Genomic DNA, 15,112 nt, shown 5'->3' on the forward strand with positions numbered 1-15,112 from the left:
GCCATTTCTGTGACTTCAGCAAGGAGAAAGTTTGTCTCAAACATGTTTTGAATTCTTTCGGTGGACTTTCTCCCTTCAGGGAATGTATTGAAGGCCTTTGGGCTGAGCTGGGATGATGGGAAAAACTGAGTACTATTCTATCTAGCTGGGTTTGTTTTGCCCCTGGGTACCATGAAGCTTTGTGGGCAGTGAGTGCTGTGGTCCAACAGCTCTAGCTGGAGGTGGACTGCAGTGAACAAGGGCAAGTAGGGTATGTCTGAGTAACCTGTGGTATCTGTGGTCAAATGCCATGTCCACCAACAACCAAGGCAAGTAGCAGTTTAATCCTCATGGGTCATCCATCTGATCTGTGGAGACTGCCACACTGTATGATTATAGTTCCCAAGTAGGCTTTTGTTTTGGACCCCAAAATAATTTAGATTTAATGCTATATAAGGTGGGAAGTTGCTGCAGGGTTTTAGCAGGTTTTGATGTATATTTAGAACAAAAGTGGTGAACCAGTCAGGAGAATGAACACACAATAGTAATTTAAACAGGGAAAACTAAATACTGCATACAAATTTTTAACTAGTTAAAGGTTATTACCACTAAGAACTCTAAAGGGAACCCTCAAGAACACAGGCATAAGATGTAGAAAGCAGTCATTACTTACGGGACCGAGAGAGATCACGCAAGGAAAGGACAAAACTGGAAGAGGTTCCCCTCCCTGCCGCCAAGGGTATGACTCATTAGTGTGGTCCAGTAGAGGGCAGAGGAGTTCGCTGAGGCGCTGCAGGCTGGGCTGGTGAGCAGGAAGCCACCTGGTGGAGTGTGGAAGGAACTCGTGGGAGGGTTTGCGTCGCTGGGTCTCCTGGACACCACCGGCAAGGGAACTGTGGAATGGCGAGAAATTACGCTCAAGGCTCAGTAGGAACAAACGCGCTGGAACCAGGAAGAGAAGCCCCTTCCTCTTGCAGTCTGCCTCCAGCGCCCTCTACTGACAAGACCTGACACTGTGCCCCCTCGCAAAAGAAATGTTTATTAGGTTCAGCTCCAGTATCTCCAAGCAGGGCAGAGAAGGGTATATTTGGTGCTCAGAGACAATAAAGTAACTGGTACAGGTGGTGAAGAAAAGGTTGGCTTGAAGAAGGGAGAGTCTGGGGGCTGGAGTGGATGGGGTGGCGGGTAAGGTATGATGAGGTTGCTTAGAAGGATGCACTGACCTTGGTCCTGAAACGCGGCTGAGAGAGCCGGGATACAGGGAGGGAGGGATTAGAGTGGTATTGATGAGGTAGAATAGATAGGACTTCATTGCGGATAAGATGGAGACGCGGGAGAGGGAAGCATGAAGGATGGCCCCAGGTTTAGGGGACTTCCTAGCTGGGAGAAAGAATAAATTTGGGTTTGATGGGAAGATAATGAATTCTGTTTGGACATGTCAATTTATGGTACCTGTAGAATATCCTGACAAGATTCAGAATTTCCTGGAAAAAACACTATGGATTCACATGTGTAGTGGGGCTATGGATTTCCACAATTGCAACAAAATTCCCATGTGGAAAAAAAAAGGAATGAAAAATAAAGTTCCACCTTAAGAAGAATTTAAGTAAATTCTTTTTTACGAAAAAGAAAACTTTCTTCAAATTCATAAAAGTCATACAAATTTCAATTAAAGCCTGGAGCTATGTTACTTTTTCTTCAAAACGCCCTAAGGCTTTAATTTAGACTGTGGGTCATCATCAGAGTCCAGTGTGTGTGTGAGTGTGTGTGTGTGTTTATTTCTGTATGTTTTTGTTTTTTTGTACAGGAAGAAACTTTTTAAATATGTATATAATTCCCAAATGAGTGAAGTTTCTGTATTAAGCATTCTAAGAAATGTAATATTTTACTATGGTAATGATTTATTGCAGGTCAAAAGTTGGTTAGACAAACATGTATAAACTCAAAGGAAGGACGTGGGGTTAATGGGCTGAAAAGCCAAAAAAAATATATAATTCTCCCCTAGCATTTATTTCTTGTGCCAAACATCACGGCACTTAGTTGTATTCTGTATTTTGTGTCTAATTATTTTCTGTACATAACTCTTGCTTCCTCTTCTGTGCTAAATTCCAAGAGAGCAGGAAAGATTCCACATGTTATTTATTCTTCCCAGTTTAATAATAGGTTCTCAAGAAAGACTTCATTTGTATTGCTCAACTAATGTTTATTAGGCATCACTCTGACCCTACACAGGTAAAATGATCCTTGGAAATGATATGAAAAACACACAGTTTTTTTCCTTAAAGAGTTCATAATTTAAAGAGAGAAAAACACAGAAAAAGCCCATTTTCATAAAATATGGTTAGGTGCTTAAAGTGATCATCCTTTTTCTAGGCAGACCCTTCAATTTTTTTTTATTTGATTTTTATTTTATATTGGGATATAGTTGATTTACAATGTTGTGTTAATTTCAGGTGTACGGCAAAGTCGTTCAGTTATACATATATCCATTCTATTTTAGATTCTTTTCCCATATAGGTTATTACAGAGTACTGAGTAGAGTTCCCTTTGCTATATAGTAGGTCCTTGTTGATTACCTATTTTATATATAGTACATAGTGTGTATATGTTAATCCCAACCTCCTAATTTATCCTCCCTTCCCTCACCTTTCCCCTTTGGTAACCCTAAGTTTGTTTTCGAAGCCTGAGTCTGTTTCTGTTTTGTAAATAAGTTCAGAACTTTCAATTTTCAGTGAGTCTTTGGACTAATGAGGCAGGAAGTACCATCTTTTCTTCACACTAAAATTTGTGAGCTGACTGGGTTTATCAGACACTGTGTGGGCTGATCAGATCTCCAGTAGTGTTTGTTTGCTAAAATCAAATGAATGTTCACATATTATACAGAATTATACTGGAGGGAACATCAGAACAGGCTAAAGCTTTATAAACTTGACAAGAACGTTGGGAAGATTAGCAAGTTAATATTTCACAAAGTGCTTTGAAGATAGAAAGTGCCAACATAACTGCTAATTATTATTATTAGCCCCACAACCTTTTTCTTTTTCCCTTTAATGTTAGATCTATCATAAAACTTCTTAACTTCAAGGGAAATTATTTTTTTAGATGAGCATTTTTTTTAATGAAGTCAAATGTTAATATATGCATTTATGGAAATACCGTTTCTTCCATTATTATTTTTTATCCTCCCTAGAAGGCAGAGATTGTGTCATTTATCTATTTTGTAAGGGGTCTAGCAAGGCAATACTCATTTTGTCACTTTAGAAGTGTGTTGGCAATGGCTGGCTTACCTTTAAGAGAAGCAAAATGCGTGTTTAGAATCCTAGCTGTGACTGCAAACTACCAAGATTAAAAAAAAGAATCAGAACTTAAGTAACTAAAGAGATTTGCATTTTAAAGTGGTCACCAGGGGAGATTGTAGAGTCTATTCTACCAGAGATGCTGACATTACTCCAAATATTTTGGTTCTCCTTATTTGAAATTGCTTTCAGAAGCACTTTTACAAACGATATTAAGAGCTAGTGTCATTACTTCATGTCACATCTTATGTATGAAAAGAGCATGAGAGATCAAAAGCGGGAAATGTACCCAAAGGGACCTCTCTGTATTGGTGTGTGTAAGGCTTGGAGAGTTAATGAGTTAGAAATCCATTGTAATAATGTGAAGCAAACCATCCTAATGTTTTACCCACTGTATAAGCTTGAGAAAATTTCAAACACAAACATTGAAAGGCTTTAGAGCATTTTAAAATTTAGATGTTCTGTTAAACTTGGTTGCTTGGGATAAAAATCAAAACTGTGTTTAAAAGACATTCACTAAAGAAGAAAAAAAAAGCAAACATAATAACACCACACACACACACACACACACATGCACACACACACACACCCCTCTACCCACTCTTTTTCCAGTAGCTTGATTAGATATTCTGAAAAACCAGCTCAGTTCCCACCAGGTTTCTTCCTTTTTTCCATCACAGGCAATGATAGCCAGAAATTTTTGGTTACTTTCCTCCTTTTTCTCATCAACCTGATTTGTTGCCAGGAAAGAAGAGGAAAGAGAAATAGATAATGCGCAGCTGGAACACGGAGTTGGCTGAATCGTTGCAGGCTTTTATTCCTTTCCCTATCTGCAGCGTCTGTTTAAGGCTGCATTGGTTTGCTAAGGCTTCTGTAATAAAGTACCTCCAACTGGGTGGCTTAAACAACAGAAATTTATTGTCTCATGGTTCTGGAGGTTAGAAGTCTAGATCAAAGTGTCAAGAGGGCTGATTCGTGGTAAGGGCTGTGTAGAAGGATATGTTCCATGCTTTTCTCCTAGCTTCTGTGGGTTTGCTGACAATTTTTGTTGTTCCTTGTCTTGTCAACACATTACCCCGACCTCTATCATGATGTTCACCAGGCATTCTTCTTGTGTGCATGCCTGTCCTCACATTTCCCCTTTTATAAGTACACCAGTCAAGTCAGATTGGGGTACACTCTAATGACCTCATTTTAACTTAATTACCTCTGTAAAGAACCTATCCTTAAATAAGATCACATTCCGAGGTACCAGAGGGTTAGGACTTCAACATATAAATTTGAGGGGGGACATAATTCAACCTCTAACAAGCCTAGAATGGGAGTGTACAGAGAAATGAGAATGTGGGGAAACAGCAGGCATCACAGCTTGATCTTTTGTACTATGGCACGTATGAACAGGAAGTCATTCCTCTCACTTTCATAAATTGCCATGCTTATAAGGATCTAGGCTAAGAAATCTTTATCATGTCCATCTCAGGTAGATTTCCATAACACTTTACCTGTACCTAACTTATGACCCTCACAATTTTCTACCTTGTATTACAGTTCCTTACGTACCCAAGTTACCTCTCCTATAAAACTATAAACTCCTTGAAAGTAGTATCTAATTCATATTTATTTTTATTCCTTGACCTAGCAGAGTGCCTTGTACATAATAGATACTCAATAAATTGTCATTGAATCTATAAATCCATGCAAGCTTTATAGTTACAGAGTTCCAAGAGTATACAAACTCATTGCCAAGCACTATATCAGTCAGGATAGGTTAGGTTGTGCTGCAGGATCAACCAACTCCTAACTCTCAGTGACTCAATACAACAAAGTTTATTTCTTGCTCAGGCAAAATCTTCTGCAGGTCCAGAGAATTCTCCAAGGTGGTCATGTTCAATTGTGGGAGCAAGGCACCCCAGGAAACTCAGCATGAAACTTCAGTGTTTCCTGTGGCAGGAGAAGAGATCATGGAGAAACCAGCACTGGATCTTAAATGTTTCAGCTGAAAAGTGACACATGTCACTCTGCTCCCAGTCTGTTGGCCAGAAGTAGTGTCATGACCATAATGACCCAAATGCAAGGGGGCTAAGAAATGTTATCTTCCACATGTCAAGAAGGGGAGGAGGACTAGAAATGCTGCTGAACACTAGTAATTTCTACCTTAGGCACTTTTCCCCCTAAAAGGTATATTTTATATTAGCACTGTGTTTCATAGGGCATTTATTGAGCCCTTACTATGTGCCAGGCAATGTTCTAAATGCTGGTGGTCCAACATACAAAAGACAGACTAGAGGCTACATTCCAGTGTGGCACAAGGATGACAAAGGGGTGACCAAATAAATAAGTGAGATATCTGCATACCGTAATAAATGCTATAAAGAAAATAGAACAGGATAATATGGTGGAGAATAACTTCCCTGTGATCTCAGCACCAGTATGTCCTAAGGCTCTTCATCTTCTATTGAAAAGTTAGTGCTTATTTTTGCTTTCTCATATAATTCAAAATGTAATATAATCATTCTTCTACTGTGTTATACTAACTGAAACCCAATTGAAGAGAACCTTTAAATTTCTGGAATTTGAAACCCTCCAACACATTTTTAGGTATTAAAGTCAAGTAATGAGAAAATTAAGTCACACAGAATATTTATAAAAAGAAAAAATAATTTTAAAAAAGAAACACACACAAGCTGTTTTAGTTATCTATTGCTATATAATAAACCGCCTCAAAACTTAGTGGTTTAAAACAGCAGCAATCATGTACTCACTCATGTTTCTGCAATTTGGCCCAGACTTGGTGGGGAAAGCCCATCTGTGCTCCATGTCTGCTGGGCTGGAATGTCCAAGATGTTTTCATTCTTCATTAATGACTTAGGTGGAAGACTGTAATTGCAGAGGCTATCTAGGTATCTCTGTATCTCTCTGTGGCCTTTCCTCTCTCTCTTTCTAGCTTGGGCTTCCTCACAGTATGGCAGCTGGGTTTCAAGATGGAGCATTCCAAAAGGATAAGCCCAATACATAGTTGCTTATTAAGCCTTTTCTGGCATTGCAATTGCTAATGTTCAGTTAAAACCAAAGCTTGTTCCATGGTCAAGTGCAGAGTCAATCAAGGAGGCAACTTTACGTTCTACCCTTTCTGAGTCTCCCATAGTCTCATTCCATTAGAGCATCAGACTCAGGCTTGAAGTCTAGAATCTCATTGTCTAAATCAGGTCCAGGGAGGATAAGGCTTCTTAGGTGTGGTGGCTTTCAAGCTCAATACCTCTAAGGTAAATAGATAAGTTGTCTTTACCCTTTCTGCCTACCACCCACAATCTATAATCGTGGAGCAAGGACAGAAAACAAAAGCACCTATTCAGAGAGGGGAAATGGGAGAAACATGAGTCACTAGTCCTTAGCAAGTCTGAAATCTAGTTGGGTACATAATGCCAGTTTCATGGTTAGGTCCTAGTTCTGCTATCTGGTGGTGGTTCTCCATGGCTGCAACTGAGTCACTTTTTCAGTTTTCTTTCTGCACAAAGAAGGTTGAGGGGATAAGGTTTTCTTTTAATTTTGAAATTCAAGTTTCATTTTGAAATACTTCTGTCTCTTTTAGTCCAATCTGGCAATGTTGATATTGTATAATTCTCTTAAAAACTTTGTGGATTTCTTATAAATCTTATTATGGGTTCATTTCATTAGGCAGTAGTTTTGTCATATCCATAAAGATTGACCCCTTTCTAATTTTGCCTGCAAGTCAGGGTGCTGTAGGACTGTGCCCTTAATATACTTAGAAGACCTTTTTTTTTTTTTCCTCCTAGACGAGAGATTCTATGAGTACTGAGGATTATTAGAAGCCCATTTGTCTAGCCAGGAGTATATGAGGCAGTGCCCTAAATCTTTCTGAGTTCTCATAAGCAACATCTTTGATTCAGTCTTTACTGTGAGGTCTCATTTTACTGGTAGTGCCCTGGATTTGATATTTTTTGAGGCAATTTCTTACTTTGAAAATATTTTACCAACTTACACTGGGGGTAAGAATTTGTTTTATATTTAAACCCCCAATTCGTTTACATTTGCTTTAAATTCTGCTTGAAAACGAAGTTACTATTTTAGCTCATCTTACTCCTTCCATAAATTATCTTAAGCAACTAAAAGACGTCAAGTGCTACTTTCAGCGTTCTGTATCATCCTTAGCTGGATCTACAGATTAGGTATCCTTTCTGTTTTCCATGTTACTGTAGATGACAGTTTTGCTAATTAATCTGCACATACATAACTTGGGTTTTCTTTTCTCCAGCTTCAAAAAGCAATTCCTACTGCTTTTCTAATGATTACTAAGAGTCTTCTTGAGGTTTGTCAGGTCTCTGCTCACTTCACTAGTTTAGGTTTTTGTTGTAGCATTACTTCATCTCTGGGTACCAATTTCAAATTTTCAAGTTATCTTAAGGGGCTGTTTTACTAATTGTTCTGCCCTTACATACCTCAGGACCTTTTTTCTCCAGCTTCCAATAGCTATTGCTTTACTGCCTTTTCATTCTCTACTAACACAGAAGTACAAACAAAGATCTCTTCCAAGTTATTTCCTTAGGACAATAAGTACACATTTAATTTGATCTCCTATATTTTCTGAATCAAAAGTTATAGCATGAATAGCCATAATTGCCATTATTAAAATTTCTCACTGCCAAAGATTCAGTTTTCTTAGACTTAGAAAAAATTTCATTCAATAGTTCTCTTTTCTTTCCTACTTTTTCTCTTTCTTCTTTCTCTCTTTCTCTCTCTCTTTTCCCTCCCTCCTTCTTTCCTCACTCATGCATTAATTCATAAAATATTTACTGAGTACTTCTTATGAGCCAGGCACATAGTATTTGTCATTAAGGTACAGAAATAAATAAAACAATTTGTTTGCTTGCCTGAAGCTTATATTCTAGGGAGGAATTAATTCTTAGTCACCTTAAAAATCATGTGAACCAGAGAACCTATTTTGGTTATTTGATAACCCAAGTGAAAATTCTAAAGTTAGAAAAGTTCATCTTTGATTCACTTCTTTTCACCTGTTGGTGAACTCTTTCCCACCTTTGGAATTCCTCTCCCTGGAGCCCACCATTCTTACATTTTTCCTAGGAAGACTTTGTTGTCTGCTAGGTTTCCCCCAGAAAAGGCTTCAGGATCTACCCATATTTTTCCTGTCTTTCTTTACACGAATACATTTATCTCTACCTTCTTTGATTCCGCCAAGGCCTTGCTTTTGACTCAGGTTCCCCAAACTCATTTTCAGTAATATGATATTGAGTAATCATTGCTTTCTTGGATAAAATAATAACAGAAAAGAGTATCCTAAAAATGTAATGCCTCAACCTAAAGAGTATCTAAAATTATGCCTGGGCCTGTGATGGAGATATGTAGGGGTAAGTTGGCCTTTCAGGCTTCCTTAGATTGCTATGGCAATTCCACATGGCTTCTGTACCTCCTAAGATTCTCCATGTGAACCAGGCCACGTGCTGGAGAAGGCACGCTTTCAACTGTGGGTAAAACCAATGGCTGTGCAATTAAATTTATCCATTGTTTTTTTCAAACTAGAGAGGTTTGCAATGTAGGTCTTGCTTCTGCCTTGGAAAACACCTTATGGCCCCTCAAGTTGCTGATGGGACCTGACCAGCCCAGGGGTAAAATTTCTGCCTCATGGCCACCAGAACTCTGATTACAAGTGCAAGTAACTTTGTGACCAGCATTTGCTCTTCATATTTACTTGAAACAAATCTATGTTAATTTATTTCTTTTGAATATTTAACACCTGAGAAAGAAGATTTCCAACCCCACCCTCTTTTTTTCCTCATGCAATTTTCTTTTATGATTGTTTATGCCATCGTCTGCATCAGCTGGCCTGGATATCCAAGGGGAAGGTAAGACAGTGAACGTGACCCACTCATAGTGTTTGTAGCTCCCCACCGCATTGGGGTTTTACTTGTGGGGATTAAATAGAGGTATCTGAACCCCAAAGAGGCAGTTCAGCCCAGGGAGATAGTCCAGCGCCTGGCTCCCAGTGAACAGATGGAGGATAGAAGCTGTGGAGTCCTGCTCTGCCCCTTGACACCTGTGGGACCTGTTAGGTCTGGAAATTGCTACATTTCTATAAACGTGGAATGTTCTCAAGTGAAGAGAATACTGGGAAAGACTCAACCTCTTCAAATGATAGTTTCTTAATGTATAAAATATGAATAAGAACATCTGCTCAGCTTTCCCAAATATGAGTTGTAGTTATAGCTCTGGTCATCCTGGGAATGGAGGTGTTCATCAATTTCTGACAGAGTTTCTGCAAACCAAAACAAAAATATATTCCTGCTGAGACAGACAGGTCTAACTGACTTTCTGACTCAGCTTGAATTGCTGTTGGTGGTCACATAAATTTGCTTTTCTGTGCTTCTTGGAGAGCAAGTTGAGATGGAGAAACAGAGAGGGACATTCCTTTGTACTTTTGTTACTATCTGAAATAATTTTATTTCCCTCTCTCTGTAGGAATAAAAATAGAATCTAAAAATGTTCCCTTTCTCTGGGGATAGTTAGGTGTGAAACAGCTTAAAGCCATCATCTAAACAGTTAGACAAAGCTACTTTTTTTTTAGGGAGGGAAGGTATAATCCTATTATCTTTGTGTGGTTATCAGCGCCACTTGAAATTCCAATTAGTGCAGCTAATCACCATGGGCTCCTCTGGCACTTAGCTGGCAAACAGCTAAGTCTAATTAATACTTTGGAGTGGTGGGTAAATGGCATTTATTTTATTCCTTCAGACACATTTTCTAAGTAAAATTCTGATTTGGGGCTTGTTTCACTGCCAATGGGCAATTTATAAAAAAGAACAAAGAAATAATTCTGTGTGAAACTAACAAAATAAGGTCCTTAAGTGATCTTGTCAAATCTGAGAGGAACTAGGGGTCCCAGAGATAAAGAAAGGTAGGATACTTGATGGCCAGTCAAAAGTATATTTCTCATCTATTTATTATTTTTTTTAAATGTATAAAACAGGAGAGGCATTATTCATTTAAACTCAGATTTGTATAAAGAGTCATTACCATTTGACTCATTAACAACGATTCTTTGCCTAGAAACAGGATAAAGTATTAATAACCCAGGACTCTGGGTCTTTTTATTCAAATGGCTTAGAGCCAGGGTTGCAGGCAAGTTCATTATAATTACCTGGGTAATCTCCAAGCAAAATAATATCAATGCCTTCTCTGTGATCAGTAGGCATTTTAAATAGGAACTAGGGCTTGGCAACTGTGTTCCTTTATGCAGAAGTTCTCTATTAGCACCTGCTCCCCAAATTCAGAGTCCCACAGTCTCCTGTCCTAGAAAGGTCCTGGAGTTGACTTGGATGTGAGTCAGCTTCTCATGGGGAAGCCAGGCTTGACCACATGCCCAATGTTAACCAACATGGTCTACAGATGCCTTGGAGGAAGAGGCAGATATGCTCACAACTTAGTCAAACCCACCATGACTACCGAAAAATCTATTCTGCTGGTTATCAACCTCTCAATGTCTGAAGAAAATCACTACAATATTAATATTAACCCAAAGAGTAAGGGTCTGGTTTTCTTTCAAGGCTGTCTCTCTCCGTGGTCCTGGTGGATTCCTATACTTGTGTCTCAGAGTAACTTGTTTATAATTCAACAATTGCTTTGTTCTCTCTCTCTCTCTCTTTTTTAAAAAGTGCATATTTACAGAGACTTCCAGACTTTCTAAACCAGAAAATGCTGTTGAGAAGAATAATGAGTCCTAAAGTTTTGTAAATTCCTCTGGTTTTGAGTTCAAGCCTTTGACTGGGCCCTGGTATGGGAAAAGGGGACACTTATTTTTAAGACAAGAATTCTGTGTTTAATTTTTGGGAATATGAAAGCACTGAATGTTTACTTGGGAAGGGATTTGAAGCCTTTTGTAGGCTTTTTGAGTTTTTCAGATAAACGCAATCCACACCACCGTTCTTAGGCAAAGTGGTTCTGCAAGTAGCTCTTCCAGGAACCAAGAGCTGTTCCCCAATGGATAAGCATTATTCTGTATAATTATGGATATTTTCCCTTCCAAAAATATTTTTTTTTTCTAGAAGCTGCTGTTTCAAAGGCTTTCAATTCTGTGTGTCATTATCAAATAATCTTTTTTGTACTCGGGTGTTTATTATTGGGTTCCAACAACGATAAAGCTCTAGGGGTTTTTGTCTCCTTTGGTATGCTAATTAGCCAGTTTCCTTTTGATCTTTTTCTCACTGAAAAGAGTGAAAAGCTATCTCGGTAGGGAATCTTAGTGCTGTACATTCATCCCCTCATCTCCATAATCTGAGGATCAGAGGAAGACAACAATTTCACTGCTGAATGAGAGCTTCTAGAAGCTTTAGTTAGAGCCCAGTGCTGCCAAATAATCCCACTGGCACTCAGAGGTGGGCACAGAGGAAGGAGACACAGAGGGGAAAGAGGCACAGATACTTCTTTTGGCAGGGTGAGCTCAATCGCTTTTATTTCTTCCCCAAGTATTCAGTCCATGCAGATCCATGTCATTTCACTTAATTTTTAACTTTTAGATGTCTTTCTCCTATTGATATGTTTTTAGTGACAATGAATGAATATTTAGTTTGAGGAAAATGGCCTGAATACTGGGAAAACAAGCAGCTGACAAAATCTGTTAGACTCTAAAGCCGTCTTTCAAAAGACACAGTAAATTCACATATGCAAGAGTAGTATGTGGGAAATTGTGTGGCTCTTACGGGTTGAATGCACATACTTGTATGCTTGGGAACGGATAGGAAAAAGAAGTTATTAGATTTTTAGTTTGATCACTGATTGGTCTGCTATAGTTGTGAATATTCGCCTTTTTATTAAGATCTTAGGATGTAAGATAAAGTCTGGGAAGTCAAATGGAAAATTTCACCATCAATATCTAATATCTCTTGAGAATGCACTGAGAGGGCAGCAGAGCATTACGAGGACCCAGCAAGTTGATACGTAAATATTCTAGTGTCAGGAATTATGCCCGGCCCATATGGGCATGCGCGCCTGCACACACACACACACACACACACACGCACACACATTAGGTTGAGCCATATGAAATCACTGTTTTTGCAAGTAAAAAAAGCAATTTCATATGGTTCAACCTAACACAGTTTTCTGTTTGGGAGCTATGATTACAGGTAATAAAGCTTTATTTAAAAAAAAAAAAAAAGAGTTCATACATTGAAAAGAGTATTGACTCATGTAAAATCATCTCCATAGGGCTCTTGGGGCGCTGGGGGCGCGGTAGGCGACATGGCGCTGGCTCGCGGGGCTTCGGGGCAGGAGCCAGAGCCTCACGGCCACGTCAGCAGGTGCTCGCTGGTTGACAGCAGAGGAGAGGAACCAAGTTATACTTGACCTTAAAGCAGCAGGATGGTCGGAATTAAGTGAGAGAGATGCCATCTACAAAGAGTTCTCTTTCAAAAATTTTAATCAGGCATTTGGCTTTATGTCCTGAGTTGCCCTACAAGCAGAGAAGTTTAATCATCACCCGGAGTAGTTCAATGTGTACAACAAGGTCCAGATAACTCTCACATCACATGACTGCAGAGGACTGACCCAAAGAGATGTGAAACTGGCCAAGTTTATTAAAAAAGCAGCTGCTTCTGGATGACTTTTTCCAAAACGCATGTAAAATCTTATATACACATCTAGCTCCAATGTATTTTGAAGGCAATTTATCAATACATGAACAAATTAAGTTGTAAATTTAGTTCACCTTTTGAACGATCACATTTTGTAAAATCAGTGCTTAAACAAAAATGATTTAAACTTGAAAAAAAAAAAATCATCCCCACAGAGTTCTGTTTCTGAAAATGCTGCATGGCTTAGGGCAATTCTGGAATAGTCCTAAACCTCAGGGTTTTCATTTCCTCAATGCTTGGAAAACCATCCTTACCTTTGAAGATGAGCTTGAATTTTGGAAATTTAAAAAAAAGTAATTCAAAATCACCTCTTTGAGTAAAATAATTTATACTGAATAAAACTAATTTGAGTTTTCTTTCAAATAAGCAAAATTTAATTATAAATAATGCAAAAAATTACTTGGGTGTCATATCAACCACCATAGCCATATCATTTTTGATTTAGAGATCAACTGGTCCAGAAGTCCTTACATTTTATTGAACCTAAAAATCCTTGGGGATTATTAATAATGCAATTTTGGGCACTTTGCTAGAGAGAGTCTGATTTATTAGGTTTAAGAAGAGACTTTGAAATCTACATTTTAAATACGCTTTTCAGATGATTCTGAGGCAGGAGGCTGTCTATCATACTTGGAATTGCCACTCTTGTCTGTAGAGATAGATACTGAAGTGCAGTGACTTGCTGACATTTACCCTAGCATACAGAAACTGGCCCGGAGGTAGAACTCCAGTCTCCTGGACTCCCAGGAGAGCCTCAGAAAGGGACTTCTTGGTCTGAATTGCAGTCCAGTACTTAATAAGCTGAGTGGCAGTCAATCACTTTTAAAAACCTGTATTTTAGGCCCATGTTTTCTCTTTTGTAAAATGGGGATAATACTGATACCAAGTTCATAGTGTTGTCTATGTAAATTGCTTATTATGGTGCCTAGCAGTAGTAATGGCTCAATGAACACCAGCCATTCTATTCTTATCCAAAAATTTCCATTGTGGTTCTTTTATAGCTATTTCCTTTTCTGTACTTGTCCATTTTCATGGCTCCCCATGCCCCTGGCCACCCTTTTACAGGCATTTCTACATGGCATTCCTTCCCCATGACTTTGGTCACTTCTTGGTCCCTGGTACTGCCACCAGACTAGAGAATCGTGTTGAAAGGTAGCAATCAGTTATAATAACTCTCTGCAATCCTCCCTGAGAGGAACAGCTGGGTCTTTTCACATTTTGCCTTTATGCCCAATTAACCCCTAACTACAGCGCTATTGGCTTGTTTTTGTTGAAAAAAAAAAAGTCTTCAACTGTGAAACCATAGAGTGCAGAGATTGAAAATATCAGCACAGAAATTCCCTCTTGGTGCAGTGAAGGACAAGGAGCAGGCAATGGGGAAGGGCAGCCAGAACAGCTGGTGGCATCTGCACTTGCCCAGGGCTCTTCAGAACTGGCTCAGAAGCCAGGGCACTAACGATGGTGCCAGAGGGAGAAAGCGTGAGGCATCCAAGCAAGGCACCAGTGAAGTGCCTGTATCTCTTCCCCATCTGTTCCTGTCACCCCTACACCCTCCCATTTGCTCACAAATAAATAGGCAATGGGCGACCAAATGCTGCCTGAGCTACCTGATGTTGCTAATTACTATGCCTGTTTAGAGCCAATTATCTCCACAAAAGCAAAACATCTTCATGTAGCATTCCAAATGGGTACTGTTTCGTCTGGGGCAGGGACAAATTGAACACTGGGGCTTAGTTCAGGCTAAAGGGGCTCTTCCTTGGCACAGTTTTCAAAGACACATTTGTTGTCTTTTTCTCTTTCTTTTAATTTTATTGTAGCTTTGCAGATGCTACAATTCCTAAAAATGCAGGAAGCACGATTGGGTGGGATAACTCTGTGTAGATAGATTTGTATGTATCTTTTCATCTGTGTAAAAAAAATGTAAATAATACACAATAGATGCAGAATGCATATAGTCAGTTTAACAAACCAATCAGATCTTATTCCTAGTTTGAACCCTGTAAGTATTTCTCCACTCTCAATTGCATTACGGTTAAAAGGTATAATATAAATGTACTATGTGGGACCTCCATGTAACACAATTATGCATATATTTATTCAAACTTTTGCTGAGAATCTACTCTAGGACTTTATTTATTTAGTACAAATGGTTGGATAAAAACCGTTAGGCTAACT

At 38.9% G+C, this 15,112-nt stretch overlaps 1 pseudogene; it reads left to right on the forward strand.

The window, feature by feature from the left end:
* The first annotated feature begins 12,510 nt into the window (after positions 1 to 12,510).
* LOC132352748 (pterin-4-alpha-carbinolamine dehydratase 2-like) lies at positions 12,511 to 12,906 on the forward strand (annotated as a pseudogene).
* The last annotated feature ends 2,206 nt before the right edge of the window (positions 12,907 to 15,112 follow it).

This window comes from Balaenoptera ricei, chromosome 18 (genome assembly GCF_028023285.1).
Source record: "Balaenoptera ricei isolate mBalRic1 chromosome 18, mBalRic1.hap2, whole genome shotgun sequence".
Classification (NCBI taxonomy): Eukaryota; Metazoa; Chordata; class Mammalia; order Artiodactyla; family Balaenopteridae; genus Balaenoptera; species Balaenoptera ricei.